The sequence below is a fragment of the Siphateles boraxobius genome, unplaced genomic scaffold, assembly GCF_051911475.1.
Source record: "Siphateles boraxobius isolate OS27281-9 unplaced genomic scaffold, OSU_SipBor_1 476, whole genome shotgun sequence".
Taxonomy (NCBI): Eukaryota; Metazoa; Chordata; class Actinopteri; order Cypriniformes; family Leuciscidae; genus Siphateles; species Siphateles boraxobius.
Window position 1 is genome coordinate 10,001 of NW_027509115.1, and position 16,508 is coordinate 26,508.

General features: G+C 58.7%; 1 long non-coding RNA gene across 1 annotated transcript in view; it reads left to right on the forward strand.

Moving 5' to 3' along the window:
* Window positions 1–16,102, forward strand: part of LOC143710556 (uncharacterized) — a 25,345-nt gene extending 9,243 nt beyond the window's left edge. The window contains exon 2 of the long non-coding RNA XR_013194585.1: window positions 15,521–16,102. This is a non-coding gene — a long non-coding RNA (uncharacterized LOC143710556). The remainder of the gene's footprint in view (window positions 1–15,520) is intronic.
* The last annotated feature ends 406 nt before the right edge of the window (window positions 16,103–16,508 follow it).

Here is a 16,508-nt window from a genome sequence, read left to right on the forward strand (position 1 = left end):
AACCTCGGCCAGAGGGAACCAGAGAACCAGAGCGGCCGCCAAAACCTAAGTCGATTTTGGGTTACCAGTGGCCCGGTTCTCTGGTGGCGCGGGGTTGGCTGGGACAGTAATGCCCGGGCTTAAGCGTGGGACCCCCGGGTTCGGCCGGTGCTCGGGTGAGGGTGGAGGCCGGGGCAGTGGGGTGGCTCTGGTTCCCTGAGGCGGGCGGAAGGGTGGACCTAGGCGGGGGTCCACAGCCGGAGCTCTGGTTCTCCGAGTCGGGCAGAGGGTGGACCAAGGCGGGGGTCCCTGCCCGGAGCTCTGGTTCTCCGAGTCGGGCAGAGGGTGGACCAAGGCGGGGGTCCCTGCCCGGAGCTCTGGTTCTCCGAGTCTGGCTAGAGGGTGGACCAAGGTGGGGGTCCAAGGCCGGGCCCCTGGTTCCCAGAGGCGGACGGGAGCGCCGGGTGGGTCCCTCCTCCACCCCGGTACTCTCCTCGGGCCGCCATAGCCTAAGTCGATCTTGGGTTACCAGTGGCCCGGTTCTCTGGAGGCGCGGGGTTGGCTGGGACATTAATGCCCGGGCTTAAGTGTGGGACCCCCGGGTTCGGCCGGTGCTCGGGTGAGGGTGGAGGCCGGGGCCGTGCAGCAGCTCTGGTTCTCCGAGTCGGGCAGAGGGGGTGGCGTCGTGGGGGTCCACGTCCGGGTCCCTGGTTCCCTGAGGCGGGTATGAGGGTGGACCAAGGTGGGTGTCCACGGCCGGAGCTCTGGTTCTCCGAGCCGGGCAGAGGGTGTGGTGTTGTGGGGGTCCCAGGCCGGGTCCCTGGTTCCCTGAGGCGGGTATGAGGGTGGACCAAGGTGGGTGTCCACGGCCGGAGCTCTGGTTCTCCGAGTCGGGCAGAGGGTGTGGCGTTGTGGGGGTTCCAGGCCGGGTCCCTGGTTCCCTGAGGCGGGTATGAGGGTGGACCAAGGTGGGTGTCCACGGCCGGAGCTCTGGTTCTCCGAGCCGGGCAGAGGGTGTGGTGTTGTGGGGGTCCCAGGCCGGGTCCCTGGTTCCCTGAGGCGGGTATGAGGGTGGACCAAGGTGGGTGTCCACGGCCGGAGCTCTGGTTCTCCGAGTCGGGCAGAGGGTGTGGTGTTGTGGGGGTCCCAGGCCGGGTCCCTGGTTCCCTGAGGCGGGTATGAGGGTGGACCAAGGTGGGTGTACACGGCCGGAGCTCTGGTTCTCCGAGTCGGGAGGAGGGTGGACCTAGGTGTGGGTCCCTGCCCGGAGTTGTGGTTCTCCGAGTCGGGCAGTGGTTGGGTCAGGGTGGGGGTCCCTGCCCGGAGCTCTGGTTCTCTCACTCTGGGCAGAGGGTGTGGCGTCGTGGGGGTCCCAGGCCGGGTCCCTGGTTCCCTGAGGCGGGTATGAGGGTGGACCAAGGTGGGTGTCCACGGCCGGAGCTCTGGTTCTCCGAGTCGGGTGGAGGGTGGACCTAGGTGTGGGTCCCTGCCCGGAGCTCTGGTTCTCCGAGTCGGGCAGAGGGTGTGGCGTCGTGGGGGTCCCAGGCCGGTTGCAGGTGGGATGCTGTTTTCGACTTAGACATTTTCGGCGGGTGAATCCCTGTAAGGAATTGGGGACTTCATCACATATGATGAAAAATCCCCAATTCTTTACAGGGATTCACCCGCTGAAAATGTCTAAGTCGACAAACAGCATCCCACCTGCAACTTATTTGACGGAGCTCTTTGTGGACAGTTTGATTTTATGCCAATTTTGCATAATTAATATCTGTAATGTACATCAGATCGTTGTGCTATATGACCCCAGAGTATGGAGCCCCAAGTCGGCTTGGTTCCCGAGTTACGCCCGGTCAGATATGGGACTTTGACCGGGTGTATCTCAGAAACCACGCCGACTTGGGGCTCCATACTCCGGGCATGGGGAGGCACCCTTGGGCCCCCCCATGACCCCAGAGTATGGAGCCCCAAATCGGCTTGGTTCCTGAGTTATGCTCGGTCAGAGATGGGACTTTGACCGGGTGTATCTCGAAAACCACGCCGACTTGGAGCTCCATACTCCGGGCATGGGGAGGGCCCATAGGGCCCCTTCAGACCCCACCGTCCCCAGCTCCTGGGACATTCCGATTCCGAGATACGGCCACTTCCTGTCCAGCTTTGACCGGGCGTATCTCGGAAACCACGCCGAATTGGAGCTCCATACTCTGGGCACAGGGGGGTCTCCTCGAGCACCCCCCACGCCCAGAGCATGGAGCCCCAACTCGGCTTACTTTTATAGTTACGTCCGGTCAAAGTTCCAACTTTTGAGGTGGCGTATCTCTGGAGCCAAGCCGAGTCGGGCCTCCGAACTCTGGGGACGCGGGTCGCCCCCCCACGCCCAGAGTCTGGAGCCCCAAATCGTCCGGTTCCCGGAGCCGGGTAAACGGTGGGACTAACTGGGACTCTCTTAAGGTAGGGTTGACCAGAGTGCATTTGTAAGTTTGAACCGGTGTATCTGAGTGCTGAAGCCGAGTTGGGGCTCCATGCTCTGGGCACAGGGGGGTCTCATAGTGGTCCCCCCACGCCCGGAGTATGGAGCCCCAACTCGGCTAACTTTTCGAGCCAGGTCCGGTCAAAGTTCCAAATTTGAGGTGGCATATCTCTGGAACCAAGCCGAGTTGGGGCTCCATACTCTGGGCATGGGGAGGGCCCATAGGGCCCCTTCAGAACCCACCGTCCCCAGCTCCTGGGACATTCCGATTCCGAGATACGGCCACTTCCGGTCCAGGTTTGACCGGGTTTATCTCGGAAACCACGCCGAATTGGAGCTCCATACTCTGGGCACAGGGGGGTCTCCTCGAGCACCCCCCACGCCCAGAGTATGGAGCCCCAACTCGGCTTACTTTTATAGTTACGTCCGGTCAAAGTTCCAACTTTTGAGGTGGCGTATCTCTGGAGCCAAGCCGAGTCGGGCCTCCGAACTCTGGGGACGCGGGTCGCCCCCCCCCGCGCCCAGAGTCTGGAGCCCCAAATCGTCCGGTTCCCGGAGCCGGGTAAACGGCGGGACTAACTGGGACTCTCTTAAGGTAGGGTTGACCAGAGTGCATTTGTTTGAACCGGTGTATCTCAGTGCTGAAGCCGAGTTGGGGCTCCATGCTCTGGGCACATGGGGGTCTCATAGTGGTCCCCCCACGCCCAGAGTATGGAGCCCCAACTCGGCTAACCTTTCGAGTTAGGTCCGGTCAAAGTTCCAACTTTGAGGTGGCATATCTCTGGAACCAAGCCGATTTGGGGCTCCATACTCTGGGCACAGGGGGGTCTCATAGTGGTCCCCCCACGCCCAGAGTATGGAGCCCCAACTCGGCTAACTTTTTGAGTTAGGTCCGGTCAAAGTTCCAACTTTGAGGTGGCATATCTCTGGAACCAAGCCGATTTGGGGCTCCATACGCTGGGCACAGGGGGATGTCCTCGAGCACCCCCCACGCCCAGAGTTTGGAGTCCCAACTCGGCTTACTTTTCGAGATACGCCCGGTCAAACCTGGACAGGAAGTGAGCGTATCTCGGGAACCGAGCCGAGTTGGGGCTCCATACGCTGGGCACAGGGGGGTGTCCTCGAGCACCCCCCACGCCCAGAGTATGGAGCCCCAACTCGGCTTACTTTTCGAGTTAGGTCCGGTCAAAGTTCCAAATTTGAGGTGGCATATCTCTGGAACCAAGCCGAGTTGGGGCTCCGTACGCTGGGCACAGGGGGGTGTCCTCGAGCACCCCCCACGCCCAGAGTTTGGAGTCCCAACTCGGCTTACTTTTCGAGATACGCCCGATCAAACCTGGACAGGAAGTGACCGTATCTCGGGAACCGAGCAGAGTCCGGCCCCCTTACGCCCGGTGTCGGGGGGTCTCGTCGTACTCCCCCCACCCCCAGAGTCCGGAGCCCCAACTCGGCCTCCTCTCCGAGTTACGCCCGGTCGAATCCGGACAGGAAGTGGCCGTATCTCGGGACCGGGAGGTCCCCGGGGTTCGGGACGGCGGGAGAAGTAGGGTCCCCCGGGGTCCCCTCACCACCCGCCGTCCCCGGCCTCTGGGACCCCCCGGTCCCGAGATAGGCCCGGTAACGCGCGAGGGACTTTTTGAAAAAGCGGCCCGTATCTCGGGAAGGGGAGGTCCCAGAGTCTCGCCCTTTCGGGGGTCGGGGGATCCCTCCGGGCCCCCTCTGACCCAGCCTCCCCGGGCCCCTGGGACCTTTCCTTCCGAGGCGCGCGCCGTCCCGTCGGGCCACTTTTCTCCGGGACCGGGGGGGCACCGGAGCTCCGGGGCGGGCTCGTCGGAAGGGGCCCACCGAGACCCTACTTTGACCCGAGTTTGGAGTCTCTAGGCGGCCGGGTCCCCGAGCCACAGCCGCCCAAAGTCGGTGCCCTTTTCCCGGTCCGAAAAACGCCTCAGAGTCCAAAACCTGCAGTGGGCCGGGACTTCCGGGGCCCCTGAGGCTCTGGCGGCGGTCCCGGGAAGGTTCACCTTTCTCGGGCACGGTCAGGTCGCCCCCGCGGTCCCGGGAGTCCCGTCGGAGACGTGGGTGTCAGCCACGAGCGCAGCGTGGTGGGGAAATTTTTGTTTTTCGCGAATATCTCGACAAGCACGCGGCGAAAAAATTCCAAACTCGGGTCGCTCGTAGGGCTCGAGGGGGCCTATCCAACGAGCCCACCCACGTCCCCGAGGGCCGTCGGGCCAGGGAGTTACGCCCGGTCAAAGGCGCACCTTTACGGGCTTATATCTCGGGAACCCCCGGCCCAATATTCCCCAAACTCTAATAGATCGTAGTGCCGGACGAGGCCTTTCGAAAGAGCCCACCCCCGAGGTCCAACTCGCCCGGGTCCCCGAGTTACAGCCGTCCAAAGTCGGGGGTCCCAGCGAACGGCGATCCCGTAGGGGGCGCTCCCGAGGCCCGTCACTCCAGGGTTCGAGCAAGGGCCCTACTGGGACCCCCTCACCCGAATTTGAGCTCTCTGGGTCTTCGCGTTCCCGAGATACGGGCGATTTTGTTCCGAGGCCGTGACGTCATCGGCGGCCGCCATTTTGAAGCGCGCCCGGTGGTTTTCGGCCGATATCTCCGCGAAAACACCACCAAAATTCACCAAACCGGTACCGTTTTGTTCGTCTCGACTAGACGCTTCCAACGAGCTCGGTGCCCGCCGAAGCCGTCGAGTTTTCGCCGAGATATTCGCGTTTTTCGCTTTCGCGGCGCTGTATCTCGGGCCCCCGGGGGCCCCCGGAGCTGCGGGTGGTCTCGTTGGAAAGCTCTCGTCCCGCTCTAAACACGATAAAAATTTGGCGTCGATCGGACGCGGCTTCGCCGAGTTACGGCCGTTTAAAGCCGTTTGCAGTGGGTTACCATCCTGCAAACTGCATGCGCTCGTCGGCGGCCCGCCCGCGGGCCGAGCTCGGTGCTTCATACCCGGCTTAAAGCGCCCAGCCCCGCGGTTCTGGAGGAACTGCCGGAGCAAAGGGTGTCCTGCAACGGGCCATTTGGGTTATGGGGAGAAGGGGAGTGTGTGTGTGTGTGTGTGCGCGCGCGCGCGCTTGCCCCCCTTTCTCCCTGGGAGCGTGGCTTGGCCCTGGGGGCTCGTCTCTCCACGGAGGTCTCTCGCCCGCCCCGGGTGGCTCGATCCCGGGGCACGGCTCGGTCCTCCTCGGTGGGGTTGGCTGAGCTCCAGAGCCGAGCTCGCTCCAAAACCTAAGTGCCAAACGTTGGCGGTGACCGGAAGACCCAGGCGCTCGGTCCTTCCCGACCAGCCCCGAAGAGGTCGGTCCGTCCTGGGCCAGACGCAGGTTCGCCCGCCGCCCCGGGTGCCTCGTCTGGAGCCGAGACGGTCCTAAAACTGACCACAGGGGTTGTATGGCGAGGGAGTGTGGTGGAGGCACACACACACACACACACACACACACACACACACACACACACACACACACACACACACACACACCACCACCACCCTCGGAGGGCCTCCAGGAGCAATCCAATCCAAGCCCAGCCAGGAGGCACTCTGGGTGGGATAAAATCTGAATTGTGCCAGTGCCATGGAGCTCTGGAGGGAGAGGGCCTCCAGGAGCAATCCAAGCCCAGCCCAGGTGGCACTCTGGTTGGGTGGGATAAAATCTGAATTTTGCCAGTGCCATGGAGCTCTGGAGGGACAGGGCCTCCAGGAGCAATCCAAGCCCAGCCAGGTGGCACTCTGGTTGGGTGGGATAAAATCTGAATTTTGCCAGTGCCATGGAGCTCTGGAGGGAGAGGGCCTCCAGGAGCAATCCAAGCCCAGCCCAGGTGGCACTCTGGTTGGGTGGGATAAAATCTGAATTTTGCCAGTGCCATGGAGCTCTGGAGGGACAGGGCCTCCAGGAGCAATCCAAGCCCAGCCAGGAGGCACTCTGGTTGGGTGGGATAAAATCTGAATTTTGCCAGTGCCATGGAGCTCTGGAGGGAGAGGGCCTCCAGGAGCAATCCAAGCCCAGCCCAGGTGGCACTCTGGTTGGGTGGGATAAAATCTGAATTTTGCCAGTGCCATGGAGCTCTGGAGGGACAGGGCCTCCAGGAGCAATCCAAGCCCAGCCAGGTGGCACTCTGGTTGGGTGGGATAAAATCTGAATTTTGCCAGTGCCATGGAGCTCTGGAGGGAGAGGGCCTCCAGGAGCAATCCAAGCCCAGCCCAGGTGGCACTCTGGTTGGGTGGGATAAAATCTGAATTTTGCCAGTGCCATGGAGCTCTGGAGGGACAGGGCCTCCAGGAGCAATCCAAGCCCAGCCCAGGTGGCACTCTGGTTGGGTGGGATAAAATCTGAATTTTGCCAGTGCCATGGAGCTCTGGAGGGAGAGGGCCTCCAGGAGCAATCCAAGCCCAGCCCAGGTGGCACTCTGGTTGGGTGGGATAAAATCTGAATTTTGCCAGTGCCATGGAGCTCTGGAGGGAGAGGGCCTCCAGGAGCAATCCAAGCCCAGCCCAGGTGGCACTCTGGTTGGGTGGGATAAAATCTGAATTTTGCCAGTGCCATGGAGCTCTGGAGGGAGAGGGCCTCCAGGAGCAATCCAAGCCCAGCCCAGGTGGCACTCTGGTTGGGTGGGATAAAATCTGAATTTTGCCAGTGCCATGGAGCCCTGGAGGGAGAGGGCCTCCGGGAGCATTCCAAGCCCAACCAGGTGGCACTCTGGGGACGGGGGGGTGGATGAAATCTGAATTTTGCCAGTGCCATGGAGCCCTGGAGGGACAGGGCCTCCAGGAGCAATCCAAGCCCAGCCAGGTGGCACTCTGGTTGGGTGGGATAAAATCTGAATTTTGCCAGTGCCATGGAGCCCTGGAGGGAGAGGGCCTCCGGGAGCATTCCAAGCCCAACCAGGTGGCACTCTGGGGACGGGGGGGTGGATGAAATCTGAATTTTGCCAGTGCCATGGAGCCCTGGAGGGACAGGGCCTCCAGGAGCAATCCAAGCCCAGCCAGGTGGCACTCTGGTTGGGTGGGATAAAATCTGAATTTTGCCAGTGCCATGGAGCCCTGGAGGGAGAGGGCCTCCGGGAGCATTCCAAGCCCAACCAGGTGGCACTCTGGGGACGGGGGGGTGGATGAAATCTGAATTTTGCCAGTGCCATGGAGCCCTGGAGGGAGAGGGCCTCCGGGAGCAATCCAAGCCCAGCCAGGTGGCACCCTGGCTGGGGAGGGAGGTTGAAAATGACCGAGTTGGATCACTGGGAGTCCTGAGCACCAGGGCCCCTTCAAGGCAGAGAGCAAAGCCAGCGAGACTGCACTCTGGCTGGGGAGTAACTGGAAAAAACATGAAACATCCAGGAAGAGACGGGCTGATTTTCTAAAAATCTGAATCCCAGGTGAGGTGCAGCTCTCCTGGGCACGAATAAAAGCTCAAATGCCAGGCTTTAAACATGACAGAGTCCACGATGTTGCTGTGGTCTCAAAGCTCCAGGACCTTCAGGGCAGTGGACCAAGCCGTAGAGGTTGCACTCTGGCTGGGTGAGCGAGTTCAATCTCCGCCACGGTGGAGCTCTTAAAAACATGAAACCTCCAGGAAAAGACGGTCTGATTTTCCTCTAAAGTCCATCCCAGGGTGGGTGCATCTCTCCTGGGCACGAATAAAGCCCAAAGCCCATGGAGAAAATGACCCTGAAGCCAAGCTCTTGAAAATGACAAAGTCCAAAAAAGTTGAGGTGCGTTCAGAGCTCCGTGCTCTACGACCTCATTGGCCGTCCCAGGGAGGGTGCACCGTCCTGGGCAAGAGTCAGATTCTCCCGCCCTCCCTGGAGCTCCGTGTGGAGCAAAGACGGTCCTAAAACGTCCCTTCGGGCTTCTGTAGAGGAGACAAACACTTTTGAATGACAAAGTCCACGATGTTGCTGTGGTCTCAAAGCTCCAGGGCCTTCAAGGCAGTGGACCAAAACGGAGAGGTTGCACTCTGGCTGGGTGAGCGAGTTCAATCTCCGCCACGGTGGAGCTCTTAAAAACATGAAACCTCCAGGAAAAGACGGTCTGATTTTCCTCTAATGTCCATCCCAGGGTGGGTGCATCTCTCCTGGGCACGAATAAAGCTCAAACGCCCACGGTGGAATGCCGAGCTTTAAAAATGACAGAGTCCACGATGTTGCTGTGGTCTGAAAGCTCCAGGGCCTTCAAGGCAGTGGACCAAGCCGGAGAGGTTGCACTCCGGCTGGGTGAGCGAGTTCAATCTCCGCCACGGCGGAGCTCTTAAAACCATGAAACCTCCAGGAAAAGACGGGCTGATTTTCCTCTAATGTCCATCCCAGGGTGGGTGCATCTCTCCTGGGCACGAATAAAGCTCAAACGCCCACGGTGGAATGCCGAGCTTTAAAAATGACAGAGTCCACGATGTTGCTGTGGACTGAAAGCTCCAGGGCCTTCAAGGCAGTGGACCAAGCCGGAGAGGTTGCACTCTGGCTGGGTGAGCGAGTTCAATCTCCGCCAAGGTGGAGCTCTTAAAACCATGAAACCTCCAGGAAAAGACGGGCTAATTTTCCTCTAATGTCCATCCCAGGGTGGGTGCATCTCTCCTGGACACGAATAAAGCCCAAAGCCCATGGAGAAAATGACCCTGAAACCAAGCTCTTGAAAATGACAAAGTCCAAAAAAGTTGCGGTGCGTTCAGAGCTCCATGCTCTACGACCTCACTGGGAAGCCCAGGGAGGGTGGACCGTCCTGGGCCAGAGTCATATTCGCCCGCCCTCCCTGGAGCTCATATTGGAGCAAAGACGGTCCTAAAACGGCCCTTCGGGCTTCTGTGGAGGAGACAAGCTCTTACAAATGACAGAGTCCACGATGTTGCTGTGGTCTCAAAGCTCCAGGGCCTTCAAGGCAGTGGACCAAGCCGGAGAGGTTGCACTCTGGCTGGGTGAGCGAGTTCAATCTCCGCCACGGCGGAGCTCTTAAAACCATGAAACCTCCAGGAAAAGACGGGCTGATTTTCCTCTAATGTCCATCCCAGGGTGGGTGCATCTCTCCTGGACACGAATAAAGCCCAAAGCCCATGGAGAAAATGACCCTGAAGCCAAGCTCTCGAAAATGACAAAGTCCAAAAAGTTGCGGTGCGTTCAGAGCTCCATGCTCTAAGACCTCATTGGCCGACCCAGGGAGGGTGCACCGTCCTGGGCAAGAGTCAGATTCGCCCGCCCTCCCTGGAGCTCCGTGTGGAGCAAAGACGGTCTTAAAACGACCCTTCGGGCTTCTGTAGAGGAGACAAGCTCTTACAAATGACAGAGTCCACGATGTTGCTGTGGTCTGAAAGCTCCAGGGCCTTCAAGGCAGTGGACCAAGCCGGAGAGGTTGCACTCTGGCTGGGTGAGCGAGTTCAATCTCCGCCAAGGTGGAGCTCTTAAAACCATGAAACCTCCAGGAAAAGACGGGCTGATTTTCCTCTAATGTCCATCCCAGGGTGGGTGCATCTCTCCTGGACACGAATAAAGCCCAAAGCCCATGGAGAAAATGACCCTGAAGCCAAGCTCTCGAAAATGACAAAGTCCAAAAAGTTGCGGTGCGTTCAGAGCTCCATGCTCTAAGACCTCATTGGCCGACCCAGGGAGGGTGCACCGTCCTGGGCAAGAGTCAGATTCGCCCGCCCTCCCTGGAGCTCCGTGTGGAGCAAAGACGGTCTTAAAACGTCCCTTCGGGCTTCTGTAGAGGAGACAAGCTCTTACAAATGACAGAGTCCACGATGTTGCTGTGGTCTGAAAGCTCCAGGGCCTTCAAGGCAGTGGACCAAGCCGGAGAGGTTGCACTCTGGCTGGGTGAGCGAGTTCAATCTCCGCCAAGGTGGAGCTCTTAAAACCATGAAACCTCCAGGAAAAGACGGGCTAATTTTCCTCTAATGTCCATCCCAGGGTGGGTGCATCTCTCCTGGACACGAATAAAGCCCAAAGCCCATGGAGAAAATGACCCTGAAGCCAAGCTCTCGAAAATGACAAAGTCCAAAAAGTTGCGGTGCGTTCAGAGCTCCATGCTCTAAGACCTCATTGGCCGACCCAGGGAGGGTGCACCGTCCTGGGCAAGAGTCAGATTTGCCCGCCCTCCCTGGAGCTCCGTGTGGAGCAAAGACGGTCTTAAAACGACCCTTCGGGCTTCTGTAGAGGAGACAAGCTCTTACAAATGACAGAGTCCACGATGTTGCTGTGGTCTGAAAGCTCCAGGGCCTTCAAGGCAGTGGACCAAGCCGGAGAGGTTGCACTCTGGCTGGGTGAGCGAGTTCAATCTCCGCCAAGGTGGAGCTCTTAAAACCATGAAACCTCCAGGAAAAGACGGGCTGATTTTCCTCTAATGTCCATCCCAGGGTGGGTGCATCTCTCCTGGACACGAATAAAGCCCAAAGCCCATGGAGAAAATGACCCTGAAGCCAAGCTCTCGAAAATGACAAAGTCCAAAAAGTTGCGGTGCGTTCAGAGCTCCATGCTCTAAGACCTCATTGGCCGACCCAGGGAGGGTGCACCGTCCTGGGCAAGAGTCAGATTCGCCCGCCCTCCCTGGAGCTCCGTGTGGAGCAAAGACGGTCTTAAAACGACCCTTCGGGCTTCTGTAGAGGAGACAAGCTCTTACAAATGACAGAGTCCACGATGTTGCTGTGGTCTGAAAGCTCCAGGGCCTTCAAGGCAGTGGACCAAGCCGGAGAGGTTGCACTCTGGCTGGGTGAGCGAGTTCAATCTCCGCCAAGGTGGAGCTCTTAAAACCATGAAACCTCCAGGAAAAGACGGGCTGATTTTCCTCTAATGTCCATCCCAGGGTGGGTGCATCTCTCCTGGACACGAATAAAGCCCAAAGCCCATGGAGAAAATGACCCTGAAGCCAAGCTCTCGAAAATGACAAAGTCCAAAAAGTTGCGGTGCGTTCAGAGCTCCATGCTCTAAGACCTCATTGGCCGACCCAGGGAGGGTGCACCGTCCTGGGCAAGAGTCAGATTCGCCCGCCCTCCCTGGAGCTCCGTGTGGAGCAAAGACGGTCCTAAAACGTCCCTTCGGGCTTCTGTAGAGGAGACAAGCTCTTACAAATGACAGAGTCCACGATGTTGCTGTGGTCTGAAAGCTCCAGGGCCTTCAAGGCAGTGGACCAAGCCGGAGAGGTTGCACTCTGGCTGGGTGAGCGAGTTCAATCTCCGCCAAGGTGGAGCTCTTAAAACCATGAAACCTCCAGGAAAAGACGGTCTGATTTTCCTCTAATGTCCATCCCAGGGTGGGTGCACCTCTCCTGGGCACGAATAAAGCCCAAAGCCCATGGAGAAAATGACCCTGAAACCAAGCTCTCGAAAATGACAAAGTCCAAAAATGTTGCGGCTCTTTCAGAGCTCCATGCTCTCGGACCTCACTGGGAAGCCCAGGGAGGGTGGACCGTCCTGGGCAAGAGTCAGATTCGCCCGCCCTCCCTGGAGCTCCGTATGGAGCAAAGACGGTCTTAAAACGTCCCTTTGGGCTTCTGTAGAGGAGACAAGCTCTTTCAAATGACAGAGTCCACGATGTTGCTGTGGTCTGACAGCTCCAGGGCCTTCAAGGCAGTGGACCAAGCCGGAGAGGTTGCACTCTGGCTGGGTGAGCGAGTTCAATCTCCGCCAAGGTGGAGCTCTTAAAACCATGAAACCTCCAGGAAAAGACGGGCTGATTTTCCTCTAATGTCCATCCCAGGGTGGGTGCATCTCTCCTGGACACGAATAAAGCCCAAAGCCCATGGAGAAAATGACCCTGAAGCCAAGCTCTCGAAAATGACAAAGTCCAAAAAGTTGCGGTGCGTTCAGAGCTCCATGCTCTAAGACCTCATTGGCCGACCCAGGGAGGGTGCACCGTCCTGGGCAAGAGTCAGATTCGCCCGCCCTCCCTGGAGCTCCGTGTGGAGCAAAGACGGTCTTAAAACGTCCCTTCGGGCTTCTGTAGAGGAGACAAGCTCTTACAAATGACAGAGTCCACGATGTTGCTGTGGTCTGAAAGCTCCAGGGCCTTCAAGGCAGTGGACCAAGCCGGAGAGGTTGCACTCTGGCTGGGTGAGCGAGTTCAATCTCCGCCAAGGTGGAGCTCTTAAAACCATGAAACCTCCAGGAAAAGACGGGCTGATTTTCCTCTAATGTCCATCCCAGGGTGGGTGCATCTCTCCTGGACACGAATAAAGCCCAAAGCCCATGGAGAAAATGACCCTGAAGCCAAGCTCTCGAAAATGACAAAGTCCAAAAAGTTGCGGTGCGTTCAGAGCTCCATGCTCTAAGACCTCATTGGCCGACCCAGGGAGGGTGCACCGTCCTGGGCAAGAGTCAGATTCGCCCGCCCTCCCTGGAGCTCCGTGTGGAGCAAAGACGGTCTTAAAACGTCCCTTCGGGCTTCTGTAGAGGAGACAAGCTCTTGCAAATGACAAAGTCCTAAAAGTTGCGTTGGTCTCAAAGCTCCAGGGCCTTCAAGGCAGTGGACCAAGCCGGAGAGGTTGCACTCTGGCTGGGTGAGCGAGTTCAATCTCCGCCACGGTGGAGCTCTTAAATACATGAAACCTCCAGGAAAAGTCGGGCCCGTTCTTCTGAAAAAGTCCTTCCCAGGCAAAGCGCACCTCTCCTGGGCACGAATAAAGCCCAAAGCCCATGGAGAAAATGACCCTGAAACCAAGCTCTTGAAAATGACAAAGTCCAAAAAAGTTGCGGTGCGTTCAGAGCTCCATGCTCTCGGACCTCACTGGGAAGCCCAGGGAGGGTGGACCGTCCTGGGCCAGAGTCATATTCGCCCGCCCTCCCTGGAGCTCATATTGGAGCAAAGACGGTCCTAAAACGGCCCTTCGGGCTTCTGTGGAGGAGACAAGCTCTTACAAATGACAGAGTCCACGATGTTGCTGTGGTCTCAAAGCTCCAGGGCCTTCAAGGCAGTGGACCAAGCCGGAGAGGTTGCACTCTGGCTGGGTGAGCGAGTTCAATCTCCGCCACGGCGGAGCTCTTAAAAACATGAAACCTCCAGGAAAAGACGGGCCCGTTCTTCTGAAAAAGTCCATCCCAGGCAAAGCGCACCTCTCCCGGGCACGAATAAAGCCCAAAGCCCGTGGAGAAAATGACCCTGAAGCCAAGCTCTTGAAAATGACAAAGTCCAAAAAAGTTGCGGTGCGTTCAGAGCTCCATGCTCTACGACCCTCATTGGCCGTCCCAGGGAGGGTGCACCGTCCTGGGCAAGAGTCAGATTCCCCCGCCCTCCCTGGAGCTCTGTGTGGAGCAAAGACGGTCCTAAAACGTCCCTTCAGGCTTTTGTAGAGGAGGTGGAGAAGCCTTCCTGGGCACGAAGCAAGCTCAAACGCCCATGGCGGGCTTGACTCTGGAGTCAAATTCGAAAAAAATTGACCGAGTCCAAAAAGTTGCTGTGGGTTCAAAGCTCCATGCTCTACGACCTCCCTGGCTAGCCCAGGGAGGGTGCACCGTCCTGGGCCAGAGTCAGATTCGCCCGCCACCCGCTGGAGCTCCATCTGGAGAAAAGACGGTCCTGAAACGGACCTTCGGGGCTTTATCGGGGAAGGGAAGTAGAGCGGTGGAGGGCACGCACAACCCATGAACAGACCGTCGTGAGCCCCGCTCGGAGTCTCTCTGCGTGGGTATAAAAATACAGATTACACAGTGCGCTCGGTGGAGCTCTGGAAGTCCTGGTGGGAGACGGCCCCCAGGGGAAAAAAAAGCCCGGCCGGGGTGTGCTCTGGCTGGGGAGAGAAAGAATTCAATCTCCACCGCGGGGGTGGATCACCGCATGTACGAAACATCCAGGAAAATGACGGCTGCTGGTTTACTTCTCTAAGTGCTTCCCAGGAAGGGTGCAGCCTTCCTGGGCACGAATCGAATCCAAAGCCCCCATGGCGGGCATGACTCTGGAGTCAAAAGGTTGCTGTGGGTTCAGAGCTTCCATGGTATCAGACCTTTCTGGCCATCCCAGGGAGGGTGCGCCGTCCTGGTTCAGATTCAGATTCGCCCCAACCCCTGGAGCTCCTTCTGGAGAAAAGATGGTCCTGAAACGGACCTTGGGGTCTTTATCGGGGAGGGGAAGTAGTGCGGTGGAGGGCACACAGAACCCATTAACAGACCTCCGTGAGCCCCCCGCTCAGAGTCTCTCTGCTTGGGTATAAAAATCCAGATTACACAGTGCGCACGGTGGAGCTCTGGAAGTCCTGGTGGGACCCCCAGGGAAAAAAATAAAAGCCCGCCCGGGGTACGCTCTGACTGGGGAGAGAAATAATAATTCAATCTCCACCGCGGCGGTGGATCTCTGCATGTACGAAACCTCCAGGAAAATGACGGCTGCTGGTTTTCTTCTCTAACTGCATCCCAGGAAGGGTGCAGACTTCCTGGGCACGAATCAAGCTCAAAGTCCCCTTGGCGGGCCTGACTCTGGAGTCAAATTTGAAAAATTGACAAGAGTCCAAAATGTTGCCGTGTGATCAGAGCTCCACGATCTCAGAACCTCCCTGGCCATCCCAGGGAGGGTGCGCCGTCCTGGGTCAGATTCAGTTTCGCTCCACACCCCTGGAGCTCCTTCTGGAGAAAAGACGGTCCTAAAACGGACCTTGGGGTCTTTATCGGGGAGGGGAAGTAGTGCGGTGGAGGGCACACAGAACCCATTAACAGACCACCGTGAGCCCCCCGCTCAGAGTCTCTCTGCTTGGGTATAAAATCCAGATTACACAGTGCGCGCGGTGGAGCTCTGGAAGTCCTGGTGGGAGAGGGCCCCCAGGAAAAAAAAAAAAGCCCGGTCATGTTGCGCTGGGGAGAGAAAGAATTCAATCACCACCGCGGCGGTGGATCTCTGCATGTACGAAACCTCCAGGAAAATGACGGCTGCTGGTTTTCTTATCTAACTGCATCCCAGGAAGGGTGCAGACTTCCTGGGCACTAATCAAGCGCAAAGTCCCCTTGGCGGGCCTGACTCTGGAGTCAAATTTGAAAAAGTGAGAACCGTGGTGGTCAGACCGGGTTGGGAAACGATCTGACCCAGCCCAGATAAAGTGCACTCTGTGCGGGCGAGACTTCCAGGAAACGCGCGGGTCTGGTTTGGACACCCAGACTCTCCTCGGACAAGGTAACGGAAGACGGGCGCCTCCGGGTTGCCTGGGGCCCGGAGGGGTGCACCCTCTCCTTCGGGCCGTCGCTGTCAGGGTTGCCTGGTCGATTGGAACTTTGGACGCGCCTGGGGACGGCCCCTGCCCGGTCGCGAGACCGCTATGGGCAGCTTGCTCCTCCCCGCTTTGCGCGTCGACTCGAGACGCGGCCTCCCTCCGGGGAAAGCAGGCCGCGTCGACCTCGGGAGACTCAGATGGCCCGTCTGAAAACGGATGTCCGCAGCGGTGGCGTCGGGAGCGTCGTCAGGCTTTGACGGTTGGCGGGGTTTCGTTGGGGGCCCCCCATCACGGCACAGAGCCTGACTTCGCCCCGCGCCTCCCACCCGCTTTGAAAAGCACCCTTCCCCGTTACGGCCTCGATCCAGAGGCCTACCACCCCCCGCCCTCACGGCGGACGGTTCCTCACGCGCCCTATGAGCGGCCGTGCCGCCTCGAGCCCAGGCCCGAGCGGAGCGAGACCCGTGTGTAGGAAACCCGCGCGTCGCAGGTTCGTCCGTCCCGGGGCTCCTCGGTTGATCCCGGGGTAAAACAAAAACCATATGCTTGTCGAACCGTCGGTCTGGGTAAACGGCAAAACGACTCCAGGGGCTTGAGACACCCCTGGAGCGACGGAGGAAGGTGCACCTCCGAAAGAAAAATGAAATTACGGACAGTGTCCGATCGAATGAGGTCCACGGAACAGAGAACCGTGGTGGTCAGACCGGGTGGGGAAGCGGTCTGGCTCAGCCCAGATAAAATGCACTCTGTGCGGGCGAGACTTCCAGTAAACGCGGGGGCTGGTTTGGACACCCAGACTCACCGCCGGTGCCCTGGGCGTGCATCCAGTGTGTGAAGGTGCACCGTCCTGGGCGAGCAGAGGGTGAAAGACACACAACACTCCTCGTAAGAAAATGGACAGTGTCCAAGATCTTGCATGCAAACGAGAGCCCTGTGCTCGCAGACCCGACC